This window comes from Argiope bruennichi, chromosome 9 (genome assembly GCF_947563725.1).
Source record: "Argiope bruennichi chromosome 9, qqArgBrue1.1, whole genome shotgun sequence".
NCBI lineage: Eukaryota > Metazoa > Arthropoda > Arachnida > Araneae > Araneidae > Argiope > Argiope bruennichi.
This window is the reverse complement of record NC_079159.1, coordinates 94,460,251-94,479,217: the sequence shown is the minus strand read 5'-3', so window position 1 is coordinate 94,479,217 and position 18,967 is coordinate 94,460,251. Positions and strand designations below refer to the sequence as shown.

Genomic DNA, 18,967 nt, shown 5'->3' with positions numbered 1-18,967 from the left:
AACTAATTGTGGTTATGGGTCATATATTGGCTCAATTGGTTGCGGAAAAAACGTCAAAATACACATTCGGGTTTCTAGTGTTTGTAATTTATTCGCATCCCAGAAATTAATTACGATTAGTTTTTTCGTAATTATTATTCTATAATGGCATGCAATTAATTATATATAAAAACACTTATTAGGGAGTATGCGTAAAAGTTTTGGAGGACGACTCCCGTTGTTTCCCATTTAGTTTCTACTTGCACAGAGAATAGATTCTGAATTGTTTTAAGTTTTCTCCTAATTGGAAAAAAACTTTAATATATAACTTTGCCATTTTATCTTTGGAAAGATAGAATTTCATAATTGATGTTTAACTCATTTTTTGCTGGACTAAAGTCGAAATATTTCATACGATTGGTGCCATCTGGTAATGAGTTAAATTTAAAAAATAATACGATTTTAAAATTTAATAATACTTGTAATAATAAATTATTTCTTGAAGTTTGGAAAGCAAAATATATTTAAAATAAAAACGAATTCTGTATTTTAGTGTGATTATAAAACACTGTTTTCTTAAAATTATTTTTCATTCCGTTATATCATATATATAAATGAAAGTTATAAAACGCGGAATTTGAATTATTTGCTCACGTGCAGAGTTAATAGAAAAAAGTGAGATAGTATGTAATTTTATTTGGAACTAATAAATTGACTTAAAATCCTACTTTTATTGAGTACTAAGCAGGATAATTATTTCAGATAATTTTTTTATTGATCTGAAAATCATCAGTTCCACAAATTAAACGCTCATGTGTAATCACTGGTGTAATCAAATTTCAATTTGATGAATGATTAATTCATTATAGTTTTCTGAAGATAATATAGTAGCGCTTTGATTAAAAAACTGAATACGAAATTTTATCTTTATAACTCAAAATCAAGTCAATTGAAATAAAACTATTTTCGTCAGTTGAGAACTCGACTCATATATTGAGCGAATAAAATAACACACTATTCTTCTTACAGAAGATAACTATAGAAGCAAATACATACTTGAAAATTAAAAAAAAGGACATCTAAAGCATAACAAAGCTTGAAATAAAGCAGCGATAAAAAAATATTTCAACTTCAAATGATTTCATTACTAATAATCTTTAAGAAAACATGTTATTACTGTTTCCACCGTCAATCTTTTAATATTTTTTTATTAAATTCTAACTTATCCGTTGCAGAGAATTGCTTCAGGGTATTATCGAAAATAATTTATATTTTTTATGGTCAATCAATATTTTTCAGTTTCTTTTAAGCTGCATTTCTTCATCAAACATATTCATTTCAATCCGTAGTTTTTACAATTAAAATAAATGTTTGAATAATTATAAAATATTTTTTTTTAATTTCTAGAAACTTTTATTTACTGTAAAATATTTAATTCATAAAATTGCTGCAAAAGTACATGAAATTAAATACGTAGAAATAAATATATGTGAAGATTTTATATTCGAACTTGGAACTTCGGAAAAAAATCGTGAGATTCATAGAGTTAATGTAATCATTTTTTAAAAAATTAAACCTAATGCATAAACCATTTATTAACCATAATTAAAATAATGGAAACTTGTTTCATTAAATTAAAAGAAAGACCCTTTAAAAATGAATAATGTTGTTCAAGTGCAAAACAAATGCTGGAATGCAATGAAAAAAACAAAAAACAAAACAACAACAAAAAAAACAGATAGAACGTATTTTTTTCCACAAAAGTAAACTTTATGTTAAGTAGAAATTATTTACAATGCTTTTTAGAAATTAGTTGATGTTTACAATCATTAAGACAAATAAAACCTTCAAGTTTGATTATTTTTAGTTTATCTTCAAACATAACCTAAAGTAAAAAAAAATTATCGTGATTTATAATGGACTATTTGTAGGAAGATCTTCTTGCTAATTGTGCATTTTGCGTGAATACACCTCATTCCATCTATTCGGGAATTAAATGAATTCCAATCAGATTCTATGAATGCTACATTTTTTTTCTGAATTTAAAATGAAATTTGCGGTAAAAATAATAACTATCATTCTTCGTAAAATGGTTTCTTTAAGTGATTTCACGGATTGAAACAAACGACAATTAAGAAATGGTATCTAGTCATTATGAAAAGGATAGACAAAAAATAAAGAAATAAAATCGATATGTAGTAAGAAAAAAAATCGTCACCAGATTTTTGCAAATGGATAATGCTTTTAACGAGAAAAATATGCATAAAGAAAATTCGATAGCCAACTTTTTTTTCCAGACGATAAAAAAAAATGTTATGTAATGAAACACTAATCTGCCCGTTTATACGTGTTTTTATACAAGAAGATATTCATTCGTTTAATCTAAGTATTTATTCTGATAAATAATAAAAAAAAAGTTTTTTTTTCTTCCTAAAATGCAATCACTAGTATAAATGTGCGTAGCAACACGATAATTATTCTTCGCTCTGTGGAATTTTTCTCGGTTTTATTAATTTCTTTTTTTTTTCCTATATTGTGAGAAGCAAAAATTTCTTTATATCATTTCGTATTTCTGTAAAACAAAAGTGTAAAGCAAAAACAATTGCTAATTTTGGAATTCTCAGAAATTCTTCCCCTTTAGATACTGCAATTATTATTATTATTATTGAATAAATCTCTTTGAAACAATTTTAAAGATGTGTCTTCATGTTATAAATTAATTAAGTATAAATTATAAATTTACAAAGAAATCAAATCATTTCATATTCACATAAACAGTTTGAGGTGACTCCTGACGTTACAAATTTCCAGGCTATAACACAATTTGCAATTGTTGCTCGTAAAGGTTAAGAGATTTTTTTAACTAACTAAAATAATTGTATAACTGAAAGCAAATGCCAGACTTGCATACTCGTTTATAGGTGTAATCCTTAAGTATATGTTAAAATTTTCACTGTCAAAGCATAATTTAATGTTTTATTTAGGAGTTGACATAAAATAATCATTGAAAAACTTTCGCTAAATAGCAACACCCATTTACTGATCTCAAAATATTTATAATATCTTCTTATATAAAATATATATCCTCTTCTATAATATCTTCTTCTATAATATTTTATTTTATATTTGATATCAATTTATTGAACTATTTATTCATTATTTCGGATAGTAGATACAAAAATACTGTTAGACTAAAGGAACGTTCACACGAGGCCAACTCTTTTCGGCAATAGAAGTTCATACTTACATCAGGAAGATCACGTAATTGCCATGGAACAATTTCAAATAGTTGTCTCAATGAAACAACTATTTGCCACTGTCTCACTAGAACCACGTGATCTTCTATTGCTCGCAATACATAGCCTCGTGCAAACGTTGATTAAAAATGGCTGTTGGAATAGGTATGATTATGAGAGATGAAGCCATAATATCTATGTTGTTTTAATAGTTGTTTCAACTTAAATTTTAAATAATGTATTAATATAATGATGCGTCAAAAGTCGACCAAATATCTATTAGTTTGAATTTTTTATGAATTTGTTTCGAAATTTCAGAGATCATTGTTTAATATAGAATAGAATGGCAACACGTGGCATGGCTTTACACATGGCAGTTGCGTTTTTTATTCGCGTTATATCTTTAAAAATTGATAATATAATAAATAAATGTTGCAGATAACATAAAGAAAAAGTAAGTATTAACAGCAGATGCAACAGCTAGAAATGAAACAGCTCCTGTTTTAGGTGGTATGCGCGTTAATTCCCAAAGGAATCACTAAAAATTCATTGTTATTTATTGATTCATATTCTAAACTGTAATGCCGAAATAAAAACGTTGGAAATATTCTGAAACCGATGATTTAGCAAAAACATTCGTTTCTAAGCAAACCAAAACTACGAAAACTACAAGCGAGTGTTAAAACTACAAACGAATATCAAACAGTTAAATTGAGACAATTACTGTATCGGGAATGTATTAGTTAGATTTCGAGGTGGATGGACATTAAAAAATTCTCGCAAAATTTGCTCGTAAGGAAAAAAAAGATGATTTTTGGAATTCTGTTTATTCCGCTTTATGGTACGTTTAATTTTTTATTTTGGAAATCCTTAATAAACTACAAAACAACGGGAATCGGAGTGGGGATTTCCTGAATCTGTCCTTATTGTCTTATCCATATAAGCATTAATTCACATGTTTTCGTTAAAAGTTACAGATTTTTGATAAAAATCTAAATTTCCGTTAAATTATTTATTACCTAGCATTTATTTATAATTAAGTTTCAGAATTACAAGATGATTTAGCTTAATGATGAGTAAAATCTGCTCTTGCTTTGAAAGTTAGGGTTGCCTTTGATATTATATTATATATATATATATATATATATATATATATATATATATATATATATATATATATATATATATATGATGATTCGTAAATCATCATTATACTGACGTATGATAAATCGGAAAAAGTATAATGAACTTAGTTTACAAACAAACCAACAGGTCGCAGTACAATATCCCATTCAAAGGAAAGTCTAACACTTCTCTTGGAAAATGATATGAATAAGTAAATGAAAGACAACGTAATAAAATCTAATTACAATTCATTTCTTTTGTCTTATTTAAAGCTATATAAAAACCATTTTAGGTGAGAAATCATAATTTTTACCATTGTCAACTGGTGAAGATGGTTAATCAGTTGTAACCAAAATTGCACATTTCCAGCAGCTCAGAGGTGAGAATTTTTACGCTTCTTAAATTATAAGATGATCTAGCTTTTCTGGTTATACTTATAAGATGATTTTAAACTATTTTGACTAGTTTAAAATTCTAATTTCAATATGCGTTCTCCAGTAATCTTTCATTTAATGGTTTATAATCTGAAAAGAATATTGCAATGGTAAACAAGTTCTAAGTTTAGCAAAATATGAAAAATATAACCATAACATTTTAATTTATAAATTTTCGTCATTTTTACACCTACATATATTATACCTTTACATGTAGGGTAAAATATTTCTTATTTTATAAGGATAAAACTTTTAAAAAATCAGTTTTCACAAAAGAATAAATTTTCTTAGAGTGTTTAAAATTTCTTTATCATTTTTTTAACTACTCAATTCTTTACTTTTATATACTTTGTACAAAATAAAGTAAAATTTTATGATAAAATTTATAGTATTCAATGGTATAAAAGTAGAGCTTTCCTATATTTTCTGAGCTAGCATTCTGCAAAAAATAATTTAATCGTTTTCTAAAGAAACTAAAAATGTCATTTTCTACCTTACAAAATTGGCAGGAAGATAAAAAAAAATCTGCTTCATTTCTTGAAATGTAAAGGAGCGTGAAGCAAAAAGTTTAAAAAAAAAACTCTTATTATTCTCTTTGTAATATACGTATCAACGTGATAATGATTATAATGAAAAATTCATTATATTTCTTCATAACAAAAAGTTGAATGCAAATCTATATAAAACATAGTTCCCTCTAAAAACTGTTTATGCTTGTAGACTGAGTTCTCTTTAAAAGCTAATATCACTACTGAAGAATTACAGTCTTCCTCTAGGCAGATAAAGTCTTCTGCTTAGTATTTCACTCGTTTCTTGAAGTTGCTCCTACCAATAAATCGTTACGTGGAATTGTGCCAAAGGTGGGTATCCCATGGGGAGGAGGTCAAAGGAGAAAATATCTGCAAATACAGAGGTACGAATTTCTATCAGAAAAAGCTTCAACTCGGCGAAAGTACGCCAAGCCTGATAATATTGATAATAAAATGACTTTATGATCGATATAGAACTTTTAAATATATATATATATATAGTAAGTGTCTGAATTCCATGTGGAAATCATTTTAAAAAATCGATTTATCTCTCTCTTACTTTAGATTATCAGTAAATGATGGCAACTTAAACGTTTATAGAAAACTTTTGCATCCTTTGATTTGTGAAGTATAATAAGTTGCCAAATATCGAGGGTTATAATGAAATGTGAAATACTGACATTTTAACCACTTGTTGTAGCAAGAAATTACTTTGTGCGCTAGTCAATGTAGTCCTCTCTAACTTGCAGCTAGGTCATACAAAATATACGAGACCTTATCGAAATCGGGAAATTATTTATATCTTCTAAATGAATTAATTTTCGACCTACAACTATGCTCCAGCATTTTTTGATTGAATTTCTGTCGATAAGTCGCATAAATTATTTTTATTCCTGGGACAATTGTCTGCTGGCGTATATAGTCGTATCGTTGGCGATTCTGTGACAACAGAATATCCATGTACATGGCATAACTTTCCACCACATATGGTTAAACATCACCCACGCACACACACTTGTCATCTTTTAGATTGTAACATATTATGATTTGTCAGATACTTAGAGTTATAATGAAATGCTAGATCTGAATTACTATTGAGACCATATGTTACCATTATTTTACTGTACAATAGTCTAAAATTCGATTGATTATTCTAATGAAAAAAAATGATTTTCTTTTTATATAAATTAGCATTGCTTGGCGCAATGACAGTAGCAATTGGCGCAATTAGCAGTAAACATAAAGTGCGGATGACCAACGAATTTTACTTATTCTTACGCGATTTGAAATAAAATAGCATTGACAAGACAAGTTTTCTTCAGGATAAAATTAACATAATTCGGCTATAATAAACATCCAGAAATTTGAGATTTTTTTAATTTCTGTATATTTGTACGATATCAAATCATCGTAGATAGAGTCCAGACGTCCCCTCCAATATATGAATAGTAGTGAAATATATAATTTTTAAGTTACAATTAATTACAAAATAATTTCACTGCAAAAATGTTTTAAATGTTAAGACTTACGCTTTAAATTGTTTAAGTCATTAAATGTAATTAAAAATAATATTTTGACTAAATTTTTATATAGACTTTCAGTTCAATAGTCACATATAATAAGATACTTTTAACACCATAATTTTTCAAGCACATTTTTTAACTGATCGAATCATCAAGTTTTCGAATTATCTGAATTTCATTATTTTAAATCTAATCATAGTGATTTCAATCAAACCAAATTTCTTGATAAATGGAGCTTCCTCAAGATAGCCACTGAAATTAGATAAAATCTTCTGAAATTTCGATAACAGAGCTCCATAACCCGGTCACTCGATTTTAGTCACAAAACTATGGAATAATTTTATTTAATTATGAAATACACCAAGAAAATTTTATTAAATGGGAATATTTGTATCGGAGAGCTTAGAGAGTAAATGTTTATATTTCGCATATAATGTACAATTCTATAATTGTTTCAAACTTTCTTCCATTGGTCATTCTATCTTTTGAATGTCCATGGTCCAGATTTTTCTATCACTTTAAGAAATATCACTCTTAGAAATTAGCTAGTCGATCAAAATAAAAATGGATACTCTATATAATCATTTAGCGCTTTATTTTTGGAAGTATATTTAAAATTATTTAGAAATACCCTATAGCTTCCATTATAAAAAAAAAATGTTATATCACTGAATTTACTATCTGAAAAACTATTATACTTTATATCTGCTTCAAAAAATAGAACTATAGGTAACATAGAAAATAGATAATATATTTAATTTAAAATATTATTACAAAGTAATAGACTAAACAACGGGAGATTCAAATTGAAAAGTTAAGCATAAATTTTATATTAGAAAATTGTATTGCATATTTTTATAACATTGTCTTCTCACACTTTTTCAAAGAAATTGAATTCATGTATGCATAATTCAAATTTTTATAGAATTTTACTTTAAAATGCAATTTCGATTTCTGAACTTTTTATTCACAAAATAATTGAGAATTCTATCTATTTAAATTATATTTAGATATGTGAGATCTTTAAAAAAAGGCGCTTATGCAATTAATTTCTTGCTTCGAATTTAATAAAAGAAGAGGCTTTAATTCAACATTATTAAATTTGGGTTTTTTTAATTAAATGAAAAGCTATTAGTAAGATCACAAAAAATTTTACTAATCACCACATTTTGGTTTCGCTTTTTAACTTTTCATATGCAGATTATTAAAATTTAAACTAATATTTTTATTATTTTTTTTACTTTTCATATTCAAATTCTTAAAATGATTTATTTTTGAGGAAGAAAGCATAAAAAGAAGAAACATTTTCCTATTATAAAATAACTCATCGCAAAACAAGAAATTCATTTATAAAATTCCATAATAAACTTCTTTACCCTGAAAAATTCTTTAAATATCTTCCACTTATCTAGAAGGTAAAGCGAATTTTCTAGAACCTATGAATAACATAATTATATTTGAATAAACAGACTCCTTCATTTTCAATATGCAAAGTTTCCTTTTTGATAAAATAGATATTTACACACATAAGGAAACGTATGGAAATTATCTTTCAAATTATGCATTCAATAAAAAATTGTTCTTTTATCAACATCAGACGCATTTGTAGTTGCTCTATAATATTTAATTCATTAAAACTGATATGTCTAACTCAGCAGATTAACTACTTGAAGATTCAATTAAATGAAGGTGAGTTAATTTTTAAGGAAGCATTGCTCCAGCTTGTTCGATTCGTGGAACAATATTTTATTGAATATTTTATCAACCATAAAAAAATGCTGCTTTGGAAAAGGATTGTAATTCCTTTTATCCAATTTAAGAATTTTGAAGTCGTTTTGTTTCTAAAATTAATTAATAAATCGCCTGATTTTTTAAGGCGTTTTTCCAAAAATGTGAAGCAAATATATGAATGTTACGTTATATTTTTGCAGAATTAAAGAGAGGAAAATATCTCATTCATTAATTCATGAAAATGAGTATATTTGATCTACCAGATTTTTGAAGCGGATCAGAGATGTGGAAAAATTTGTAAATGTTATAACGTATATGACATGTCTACAAAGTTCATAATAAGATTTTTTTAAGTTTTAGTTACAACCTGTTCCCCCGTTACCACAGAACAAAGCCGTATAAAAAGAATAATTGTGATTGGCGGTTATGCTCATTAACTATCCAACGTTTGCATAAGAAAACAACGGCCAACAAAAGTCCAAAGAAACTTTAAATTTTTATGGAAAGGATTTCTAGCCTTTTTCCAATTTCTTTTAATGTTTTTAAATTTTAAGGGCACTGTAAATATTTTGTTAAAAATCGTCATTATCCATAATGACAGCTCTTCTAATTTCATTGAGTTCGAACACATATTATGTTATGTAGTGCTGGACTAAGCCTATTTCCACACATGTACGTCTATTGTCTTGCATCCTTTCGAATCTGTAAAAGTATTCAGGAAATCTTCCATGTCCTGATATAATTTGCTAGCAACAGATGAAACATTCGTTTTATGATTTTTGGCTTCGGTATAAATTCATATGTTATGCATCTTCTGCATGGCATTATCCATCTAGTCTGCCATTGCATAGCGATTTCTCTTCCAATTTCCTTCTTTAACATTTGGAATGATTTGATTTAAATGATTTTCAACATAATAAGAAATATCAGTAAACTTTTATAAATCATTGTTTTATTTTTTGAGGTGTCTGAAGATGCTTTTACACAGTTTAGGAACAGATATATGAAAAAAATAATCATAAAATTTAATTTAAAAAATAATTATAAAATCAGTATGCTAATCGAGGTTTGACACAAGAATTGAAAGATTTTTCAAAGAATAGAAAATCCTTTCTCAATTAAGATGTTAATAAATTGTTAAAAGTGCAATTTTTTATTCATTGTAGTTTATATATTCTATATTTGAGTTGTATTTTAGTACACTTTCAAATTCATTCCTCAACAAAATTTTACTTCTCTAGCGCAAAATTATTTTGCCTTTCAACTGACCTTTGTTTGTAATTTAGCATTTACTTTTCTGCGATGACATATGTTTTTCCTTCATTAGAAGCACGCAATGGGCTAAAAAGTTAATTTGATTCGGCACCTTAATCTATATCTCACGACATTGCCAAAATTCTAACTCTGCATATCACGATCCAAAAAATTTAATTATATATTACTAAAGAAAAGAAAATCAATTCGGAAAACAAAATAAAATTAATTAATTTGAGAGAATATTTTAAATAATTTAAAATTTTCCGGGAATCTATAAAAAATAATTCTAATAAAAAAAATTTGAAAAAAAAATTAATTAAATTTCCAACACAAAAACTTCTGAAAGCTTTTAAGACTGCATAAAGAAGAGATATTTCCATAAAGCTCAGACTTCATGAAAGCAATATATGTGGACGAAATACTTTGAAAAAACACAAACTGAATTTGCATGATTATGTCAGCCTCAATAATAAATCAATTTCTAAGAGAAGTAAAACAAAAGCGAAAGACATAAATGCTTTCATGTGATCTTCATATTTTCAATTTTAATATTTCAAAAATAAATAATATGGAGAGTGATAATAAAGTTATCTAGCAAAAGTTGAAAATTTTCTATATTCACTTAAACCAGTAAGAGAATTAAATTAATTTCCATATGGGATATATTATATTCAATTTCTTTTTTATTCTCAGCTTTAAAAATTGGCTTCCACTCAAGGTTTCAGAGATATCATTAAAGTAATTTATTAGAAGAGTGTTTATGTCATATTTTACTGGTCCATTTTTAAACCTTCATGCAGATGAAAAACTCTTTTCTCTCTTGATTAATCGTATAATTCTTTATTCAGATTTCCAAAAGCCTAAGTACATGGAATATCCATTAAATAATAAAGCATAACATTTCTGGAATGAATCTTCAGTTAATTCATGTTTATATGAATTCATCATGCGTATTAAAAATATCAGAAATAAAAAATCGTTTGATTGTCAAGAGGGTAAACGAAACTACGTAATAAAATATTTTTAACCCAATTTTCTGGTAAAAATTTAATAACTCATTGTTATTTTAACTGATATTTCATAAAAATATTATAATAGTATTAATATACTTGAAAACTGACGTGTTTCAATAATCCAATGAATAATTGGTTCAATAGATCTAATTATTGTTAATATTTGAGTATTAGCATCGTGTACATGAATTGAACATATTTTCGAAAAATATCGGTCGGCTGTATTTTTTATTAGTAATGTACATGGTCGGATTAACTTTAATTTAGATTTTGTAATTTAAATCAAAATATCAGATTTTATTCTAAATAAAATTCAATAAAGACGAACGAAATAGTAAACCAATGGCAACCGTCGTAATGTTTTGGAGTTCCACGGTGTGACAAAATGGTCACGAGCACCTCCATATCATAATTTGGAATAATTATTATAATTTAGAAGTTTAGGGAATGGTTAAAGTTAGTTAGCTCTAATATAAGCTCTATTGTCATGAAAGCAGCACTTAAAGTTCATAGAAATGTCAGATTAATATTTTTGATGTTATTATTAATATAAAATAATATTTTGATTATTTATGGGGGGAACGAGAACTTTAATGGAATTACGTTGCATATGCAATTTACTATGGGAATTCAATTGACATTTTTAAATAGTCATTTTCGAGAAAATCCAGAAATTTCACGCATGTAGCCTAGCTATTGTGACTATTTAAGCTCGAAACAAGAATAATTTTGAGACATTTTAATTCATCGGATTGTTGACTGAATTAGTAAATTCTCAGGGTTTTTTAAAGACGGAAAATTGATGTAAGATTTGTCGATTGCAGCCCTAGTTCTTTTCCTATAGCTGGGCACAGCCAGATCATATATCTCGTTATTACTCATATACTCTTAATATTACTTACTCATATACTCTTATTATTAGAGTATTACTCAACATATCTCGTTATTACTCATTAAAAAGCTCTAAAATAACTTAGAATTACCAATTTGTACTTGAAACACATTTCATTAGTTTAGAAAAACTAAATTTCTAGCAGTTGTTATTTGGCAAGGCATTAATATTATAAATCAGATGTGAAAATGAGCATATCCGTGTTTATAGAAAAATAAAAATCTCTAAATAAATTTTAAAAATGTTACTCAAAAGACTTAAAAGCTTTAAAACATTTAAAATATAAAAGTATAACATTTTAATAGAAGTATTCATTAATGTTTATCATATCAGAAGTATTCATTATACCATAGCCTAACACATTAAGCTTTTTACAGAAAAAATACCAAAAATACCAACAGTGCTGGATGATCTTCAAACACCATCGGACTAAAATTAATCTTTCTTATTTATCTTTATACTGAGAAGTACATAAAGGCTTCAAGAAGTTTTCTCTTATTATATGAAAATCCCTACGATAATTCATAGAATTAGCATGAATCTAAAATATAATTTTAAAAAAACACGAATGAAATATCACACATTTTGAGACAGTTCTCTTTCTTCTTTTAAGTGGGCATTTCTACCCATGCCTTCTTTAGATTTGATTGGAAGTTATGGTATAGTATTATAATGTTAAAATAACCCCTGGGATCCGTCAGTTAAATCCTTCTGATCAGCAAGGGGGTGGGCTGCCCTTTCTATTCTATTGAAATCCATTGATTTCGTCTTCATTTTTTAAAAGAAAAGGAGTTGAAAGAGCACGTGCATACACTCAAACCTACTCCGAGAATTAAACAGAAACCCATAATCTCTTTTCCTACTAAGCAAGAAAAGCGACCCTTGTTTTCAACTAAAGAGAAAGATTCTTAGAACCATTTGGGAACGTAATGGCCTGGTAATAAGGTCTCGGCTTCAGAACCAAAGGGATTTAGGTAAGCGGTTCTGGTGCATGTTAGATCTGTCGAGGCCAAACGTCCTCTCTCTGGCGTATTGCGAAAGTTTGTAGAGGGAAGGGTGCCAGCTCAGAAGTCGTCCTTTTCATCTGAACACCGTTCAAAATTACGAAGCCCGTCTCAAATTAGCCCAGGTGTTGCTTTAAAACAGTACTTTAATATAATTAACTAAACAAGGAATCCTGTTTATACTAAACACAAATCAGAAACCAGTCTCGCCAAACGCATATACTTTTGATAAACAAAACATGTCCCAGCATGTTTTTAAAAAAAATCAAATAAATTTATAGATATACTGCATTAGTATAAGAATTTGATATAATTAATTGGACAATCATTCAATATTTATGTAGACAAAATCATTAAGCCAATACTCATCGGATCAATACTATATGAAAAAAAAGTTAATTAAAATTGTCATTTCTCTGCAATTACTAGCAAACAGATTATATTTCCATTTAAAATTTATATTGGAATATCTGTTACTTCCATAGGATTCAACTAAACACGAATTGCATGTTTTCTGAAAGTAAATAAATAAATGTATGAAATATTAAAATCCCCCATTGATTTAAAAATAATTCTTAAAATTTACAGTGTCAGAAATTAAGATTTAAAATTCACTTTTAGAAGAATTTTATATTTTAAATTTGAGAACACTTCAGAGAAAACAATCTAGATGTTCGGAGAAGTTTATGGAAGAAATATTTCTACATAAAGATATCAAAAAGAGATTTTATAGCATATTATAAGTTGAGCAAAACTTTAATTCATTTAATTTATTTCAAGTGCCTGAGATAAATGAGACGGAACATTTAACCCCTTACCTGCCGAGGATAACTTGCGAGATTCGGTCCCCAGTTCCACGTACATATACGTATATAGTTAATTGTGAGACGTATATATACGCCAGGGGCAGTTAACACATTGACTTAGAGAGACGTATATATACGCCCGCGGCAGGCAAGGGGTTAAATAACTGAAATCTCTCTCAGTATTACAAAATCTTCTGCAGCCATATTCCCAATCACAGAAAAAGATTTCTTTTACAGGCATAAACTCAGATATAGTCCTCAACTCAAAATATTGAAAATCTTTACTTAACTCTTCTTCAAAATATAAGATCATGTCTTTTATGCCTCGATCTTCTTTAAAATAAATCGAAAAACTTTAGCATTCTATTTAATGGATCTGGAATCCCCAGCGAGTTTATTAAACGAACCTTTCGCAACATACCACCAAATTCAGAAGAATTCCATAAATCCGAAATGTTTTAAGTTTTTGAAAAACAAAACCGAACTGCATATCTTTTCCACAACACCACGGGATTTGCGCTACACAATTTTGATGAACAACAAACTAAAACATCAGACAATTTCCATCTCACTGAACAACTATCTCAACCACCATGGTGATCAAATCGCTGCAAAGCCGCCTTCAAAGCCATTCGAGCTGCCTTTATTTATTATCATTTAAACGTATGCTAATATCCAAGGGGAGAATAAAAAACGTATTTACATTTTCATAAAGGAAGGAGTAATACATCTGAAGAAGAATCCTACAGAAAAATTCCTCTTTTGAGTAATTGGGATGAAATAATGAAAAAAAAAAAGCAAAGAGAATAAAAGGAAATCGTGTTAGCTTCGTGTGTGTTACTTGCCCCCGCAAATTCTTGATGCTGTTCTTTTTTCTCTCTCTTCTGCATAGATAGATGATTAGCAAATACCGCACAATAGATGAACAAACAAGATCTTTCTCGAAAATGGCAGAATTGAATTGTCTTTTACGAATTAAAAAAAAGGCGATTTAATTTAAGAAGGAGATAAAAATATTTGCCCTTTTCAAGTGTCAGACTCGAGGCCTTTTGAGAGAGCAAAATTATGTAGTGACAAATATTAACAATGGAATGCATTTTGCTACAGATATTGGCATTTCTTTTATCTGTAATCATTCACGAAGCATGAAAATTAAATATCCGTCGCTTTGAAATATTTACAAATTAACTAGATAAGATACGTTTGTATCAAACATATTCAATGATTTTAATAGATTAAACAAAATTCAAGGATATATTAATCATAAAAATACAAAAATTTTTACAGAAGAACAACGAACTGCAATCCTCTTCAAACAAAGAAGTCTTTGTATTGTTTACCAACGGATTATGAAGCCTTTCGCGCGTTTGTGCATGCTTTTGGATGGGTTTAATTCATCAAAATAGAGGAGATACTAAAGATGAAAGGAGGATATGTTTACATTTAACAATAAATTAAACTCGGATTACTCGTTGACTAAATTAAAATAAAAGATTAAGGTCAGAAACGACACGATGCTCATACACGTGAAAAAAAAGGAATTACAAAGTATATGATAGGGCGAGAATAAAAGTCAAAGAATGACGAAGTAATCGAAAAATGTGCTATCCCACCGCGTCTCATCCTTTAGTGGCATAGAATCGTCGAAAAGTGGTCGTCACAGCATACCGAGACGAATAGTAGTCAATCAATTACAACAACATGATATACCAAATAAAATAAAACGTTGCAAAAAGATTTCATTTTAATTTATGCTATATTTTTCAAATTAACCCTTCAAATTGCCATTTTTTTCTAGTCATACTATGTTAAAATATTTTTAGGCTTGAAATTAGAATAAGAAAATTGATTCATTTAGCTTATTAGATAAATTTAATTTGGTTAATAAATAATTAAGTAACAAACCAAGGTGCATCATTTTGTGTGAGATAAAGAACTGAAGCATCTAAATTTCTATCTTTCTAAAAAAATTTGTCAGAACTTATGCCAACCTACATAATTTCACACAAATATTGATAAATTTGGTGGGAAGTACACTGCCTAAGGCTCTAGAAAGGGTTAAACTAATGTTATGTTATTTTTTTTGTAACTATTATTAAATGACATCTTCGCAAACGGCCACTCTCTAAATATTTACAATACACCTGGATTCAATCCAAGGTAGAAATTATGTGCACCTAGCTAATATTTAAACAGAAGCTTTGGTGGAAATCATCTAGAACCCATAAGCTATAAATAAGGAAATCAAGTTTTTTTTAACATACACGATGTATTTGTATGAAAATTTCGATGGTAAAGAGATTAATTATTTTTTAAAGAATTATATTTAGAAGCACACACATATATAACTATAAGGTAGATTCCTATAAAATCTGTAACTAAATTCGCCAGATTGGATTGAACATCTGTCGATCATTTACATAAACGTGATAATTTAAAATCGTAATAATTTACATGAATGAAATTAGGTACATGATGTTTTTGTTGATAATTGTATTACAGTTCTATATCAAATTTTGTTTTCAGTAGGCCGAGTTTAGTTTAGTTATATCAATACCAGGGCTATTTTGGGATGGATCTTGTAATTTTGAACCATGATCAGATGACGAGGATGCCACTAAGCCAGCACCTATCTCAACCCGCACCACACCATCTAGAGTATATTTGGCCCTGACTGATTTAACATGCACCAGACTCACTAACACGATGGTTCTTCGTTGGAATCGGGACTCAAATCAATCGGTTGAGAAAAAAGCGTTCAAAATACACGTTAAATTTTGAAATTTGTGCATATTAATCACTAAATTTCACTAGCTAGATCCGTACCGAAGATAAATATTTCGTAACTATCATGCGAGTACTCGTTTTCTCTGTTATGTTATGAAGCAAATAACTCTCATGCGTGAAAATAAAATCGTGAGCTTTTGTAGCTTTTACGGTATTTCTAAGGTTGACAATGTTTCCAAGGAAGGAAAGAGTATAATATTTTTATTAGATAATATAGAACAATTCGAGACCATTCACGCTGGTTTAACTCGACAAAAATAGTGCTAAAACGAAGCATTCATTGGCATATTTTCATAAGAATATTTATTTACCTCTCTTTGACAAATATTTTAAAACATTGGAGACGTATGGACATATAAAACAATCGAGTCTTTGGTGTATTTTATTCAAAATTATTCAGTATTTCTTAGTGAAGATATGGATCATTACTAACATTGCCTTTTCATTAACGTGAAGAAATTTATAACACAATGGGAAATTCAGTATGTATTAAGTCACATAAATGCGTAAGATTTGGACGTTTAATTTCACTTTTTTGTATTATTATTAATCTAAAATAAGAAATTTCTTCAATTAATAATAATTTTAATAATAATATTGAGAAATAAATTATATCCCTTCAGAATTTAAATATATATCCTTATTCGCTATGCTTTCAGTGTCCGTTCAGAATTCTTATACTTTTATATTCTTAAACGTGTTTACTTGTTAAGTTAATACGATTGTCTAATATTGCACATTAATCTTAAACGTGATACTTCAGTTTTATTGCGAAAATAAAATATGCGATTTAACCACAAACAACGAATCGTTTATTGTTCAATTCTTCTTTTTTATGTTTATTTTTATTGCAGATATTATTCAGGATATTTATTGCTATGATTTAAGATCTTGGCGATAATATGAGTTCCTAATTAGAATTAATTCGATTAAAAGATGTTTCGACAAATTTTTGCTGTCGTATATTATTTCTTTAAAGCTACAAAGATCGGCATTTATCTTTTATATGCTTTAATAGCAAAAACTTAGTTGAACAGAAACTCGAATCTAAAAATTTGAAGCAAAAAAATTTGACTCTATTCACAGACTATTGTCATCTTCGATATTACTTTTTTTAACTCAAAAAATAAATTGAATTCTTGTGTTGTTATATTTTATCATTTATATAACATCAGGGAATTAATATATGATTAAATTTAGTTTTCAGAGGAAAACTGTCTTCCCAAATTATTTAAGCCTTATTCCTAAGACGACATAAATGTGGAACATTCACTTTTAAGAAATTTTACAATAATACATTTTCCACTGACAAATTATTCGAATTGGTACATTTCAATACGAATCAGTGCAATTCAGTGCGAATTAGTACTGCCAATTGTGCTTTTGCATGTAGTTCTCACTTTAAAATGTCAGCAGCACTAACAACATATTTTAGTGAAATCGGAAAGAAACATTTGTCTTAAATCACTGCTTTTCCCTTCTTTTTGTGTGTCAATATCCGGCAGTGCAACACGCATTAGAAGCAGGCCTGTCAATCAAATTTTTAAATTTTTTGGACAAGTTGCTCCTTTAGCATCTCAATATTGTCGTCCGAACTATATCTCAAATATAAAGATTATTCTTTGCCCTGGGACATCCATTTCATGAACCACGTCAAATGCCACGTCTCTCAATATTCGCCTTTCAATGTTTTCAGAATAGATAAACACTGAAAGACATATTTATATTTCGTATATATTGTCATATACATTACATTCATATATATTTCAGAGCATTAATGTAATGTACAGAACCCAATAGCTATTTTTAAGTGGGAAAGATAAACATATAGTTCCAATTTAGAAATGCTTCAAATGTGCGCAGAATTATTATGTACGTTGTGTTAGTCAATTAATATTGTTACGAAATTTCCGGAGTTCGTTTGGATAGTGGAAGTTATATGGTGTGGAGAACGCTCAATCAGCAGGCGGCAGTAGAAAATAAAACAGCGACGTTTATTTACACGAAGACACACAGGACAGCACAACTATGTACAGCATAGAAGACGATTATCTTCAGCCGAGACGTGCAGCATACAACAAGACTCTACTGCAGACAGCAGCGCACAGCTTAGTTCATCACTAGCTTGACTCCTCGCTGCTCTGCTAATCCCTGGAAGTCCAGTTCTTCAACGTCGACTCCGACTACTCTTCTCTAGCAGCTGCGGCTGCCTCCTTTTATAGGTCTCAAGAGGCGGGGCTAGAAGCCTCTCAACCAATCAAGAACGTTCGAGGCGTATCTCGGTTCCTACTGGACGAATCGGGAAAATTCTCAATGTTTAGGATATAATCTATTTTGGCGCCAAAGTCGCCAAATTCGTCACCAAGTCGCCAAATGGTCGCCAAGCTCTGGAACCTCCGACGCGACACCGGACTCCGTACAATGACTCCAATACAGATGACTGTAAAACATTCTTTCCGATGGTGGAACCAACTATGCTGGGAAGCAGCATTACAGATTCGTAACAATATGTTTCTGACAAATTACGAATTCTAATTTTTATATAGTCCCTCTAGTACTATTAATCATATTTATAAAAAATGTCCAATGTTCTAAAACGTACTATTAACAAAATAGCACCGGTTTATGATTAAAACTAACCAAGTTAAAA

At 28.6% G+C, this 18,967-nt stretch overlaps 1 protein-coding gene across 1 annotated transcript in view; it reads right to left on the bottom strand.

Moving 5' to 3' along the window:
• Window positions 1-18,967, bottom strand: part of LOC129984667 (chondroadherin-like protein) — a 423,788-nt gene that overhangs the window by 345,878 nt on the left and 58,943 nt on the right. The window lies entirely within an intron of this gene.